This window comes from Carlito syrichta, unplaced genomic scaffold, assembly GCF_000164805.1.
Source record: "Carlito syrichta isolate Samal-C Ts95f unplaced genomic scaffold, Tarsius_syrichta-2.0.1 Scaffold307240, whole genome shotgun sequence".
In the NCBI taxonomy this organism is placed as follows: domain Eukaryota; kingdom Metazoa; phylum Chordata; class Mammalia; order Primates; family Tarsiidae; genus Carlito; species Carlito syrichta.
The window spans coordinates 742,124-745,038 of NW_007251336.1; positions in this window are offsets into that span (position 1 = coordinate 742,124).

Here is a 2,915-nt window from a genome sequence, read left to right on the forward strand (position 1 = left end):
AGGGGAGGGGAGTTTGCTTTTGAGAAAATTTAAGCGGCCAGCCAGCAGATTTCAGTAATACCTGGAGAGGACTGACTGTGGGGGGAGGGATGTCACAGTGCAGTACGTGACTGATCCCGGGAGCTGGGTTTCCCCTTCCCAGGGGCCTGGTACCCACTGAGGAAAATTTGGTCTCACCTGTGGTGCGAGTCTTAACACCCAAGCTAGACAGCAAATTTGCAAGTTGGACCCTCACAAAGACGCTATGAACCAGGTGGGGTAGGAATAATCAGCCCCACTAGACAGATGAGGAAACTAAGGCTCAGGGAAGTGAGGTAAGCTGCCCAGGCCACCAGGCTAAGGCAGTAAAGGACCAGCATTCAGAATGCTGAGGAGGGGGTGAGGCTGACGATTGGCTTGGGGGAGTGGGGGAGGGGTGTTATCCCTAGGGGCTGCAGAAAGGGAACAAATAAGAGAAAGAAAGAGTGGGGTCCGGTCAGGGAAGGAGAGAAAGGCTGGGAGGGGCATACATGTTGGTGGGGGCCGGGGAAGGGCACAGATGGTGGCTACAGTTGGTTGAGAGATGAAGGTTTCTGATACCTGTTCAGAGAAACCTCAAAGCCTTCAATTCCAGAAACTGGCATTCTGTTTCAGAGATTAGTCAACTCTCTCTTTTTATCTCAGAAAACCAAAAAAGCAAAGCTTTTCTTAAGTCAATTCTATTCTTTTTAATACCTTGAAGCTGGGGGGGCGGTAACTGCCATTATTGCCCCAGGCATGCTGCGCTGTGGGGATGCTATTATCTCTCAACCACCTGCAGGGGCTTCCACAATCATCTCCAGATTATAATTGGGGCTCATAATTGGCACCAAGCACTCAAGGAACTAGCTTAACTCCACTCAGGAGACACGCAGCTGAGCAAAGATTCAACCCAGGCAGTTTGCTGCAGGCCTGGCTTTTTAAGCCCAAAGTTTCTTCCAGTTTCTGAATAGAGCTCCACTGTGCAGAGCCCAACACATGCCAAGCCCTTTAATATCTACCAACCTTCACAAAATCCCCACAACTTCGAGACTGATCTTATGTTGAAATAAATGCTTTTATTTTTTTCCGATTATGAATGTAATACATGGCTGGGCATGGTGGCCCATGCCGATAATCGCAGCACTTTGGGAGGCTGAGGAGGGAGGATCGTTTGAGGCCAGGAGTTTGAGACCAACCTGGGAAATAAAGCGAGACCCCTGTCTCAACAAAAAATAAAAAAATTAGCTGGGCATAGTGGTGTGGGCCTATAGTCATAGCTACTCGGGAGGCGGAGGTGGGAGGACAACCTGAGCCCAGGAGGTCGAGGCTGATCGAGCCGTGATTGTGCCACTGCACTCCAGCCTGGGCAACAGAGTGAAACCTTATCTCAAAAAACAAAATAAAATAACAAACAAACTAGTTGGGCACAGTAGCACCTGCCTGTAGTCCCAGCTACTCAGGAGTCTGAGGTGGGAGGATCAAGTAATCTTGATCTCAGAAATTTGAGGCTACAGTTAGCTATGATTGCACCTGTATTCCAGCCTAGGTGACAAGGAGAGACCCTGTCTCTACAAAAATAAAATCTGTAGTTAAAAAAAAGTAAGTCATGTTTATTTTGGAAATATTTTAAAGTATAGAAAAACACAAAGGAAAATTAAAACCATCTGTAGTCCCACAACCCAGAACTAAGTACTGTTAACATTTTGGAGAATATCCTTCTAGTGTTTCTTCTTTCCATCAGCATATTTTCCATCAGTAATTGCCATCACGACTGTTGTAATTTTGAACAGCCTTATTGAGATTTAATTGACTAAACTACATACGTATTGAAAGTGTAAAGTCTGATCAATTTTGACATATGTATACACCTGTGAAACCACCACCACAATCAAGATGTTGAACATGAGCCCTATGCAGTGGCCCAGCACTTTGGGAGGCTGGGGGAAGAGGATCCCTTGAGCCCAGGAGTTTGAGACCAGCCTGGGCAACATAGTGAGACCCCCCCACCTCCCCAAGTCTCTTTAAAAAAGAAAACTTCAGATGCTGAGCATATCTGTCATCTGTGAACGTTTCCTCAGGCCCTTTTGATGTCCCTTCTCTCTCTCCTGTCCCTTCCTAGTGCTGACATCCTGGAACTCGGTGATTTTTCAGTCAAGATCACAGGCCTGGGTAGCAGGCACCTGACCAGGGGGCTTGCTTGAGTTCTGTCTCCTAGCCAGGATGTGCTTCAAGGAGCACGAACAATATTACCACCTGCTGCAGGCCCAAGAGCGCGTCTGATTTTGTCAGCTTCCTTCCCAGGGGCTTCCTCCTTCCCCCCACCTCCTTACCACTTCACAGACCTGCCTCCTTAGGTCTGAATCTTCCAGCTCCCTGGGCTGGGGCTCACCCTCTTGGGGCTCTGTAGCCTTGTCTGGGACCGTCGCTGGGGTCCCTTTGTGTTTTGTGGAACAGGTGTGCCTTCAGCTCTCACAGCCTCTCCAGACAGAGTCAGAGCTGGGGTCTGCGAGTCTGTCAGGTGTGTGCTGCCTCCCTCAAGGTACCCAGAACCGCCTTTTGCTGCTTTGGATGGACATCTTTCTGCGACATGTTACTCATGCACTTTGGTGAGCAGAACTTCCTGAGTGTCATTTCATCTCGTCTCTGTGACTCAGGGCTGTAGTTGCAGCTGCATCTGCTAAATGTCAGGTGGCAGACGGAGAGAGCAGCATGGGTGGAGAGGAGGCCAGCCCCGACAGTGCCACTGGACTTGCAACTTGCTTTCTTGCAAAGGTCACACTCGTCAGCTTGTCTTTTTGGCCGTGTTCACCAGCCTCTGACGGCAGAATGGGGTGGTGTTTCTGCCTGGCCTACTGACAGCCTAACATGCTACTGATTTCTTTCTGTCTTTTTTTTTTTTTTTTTTTTTTTTTTTT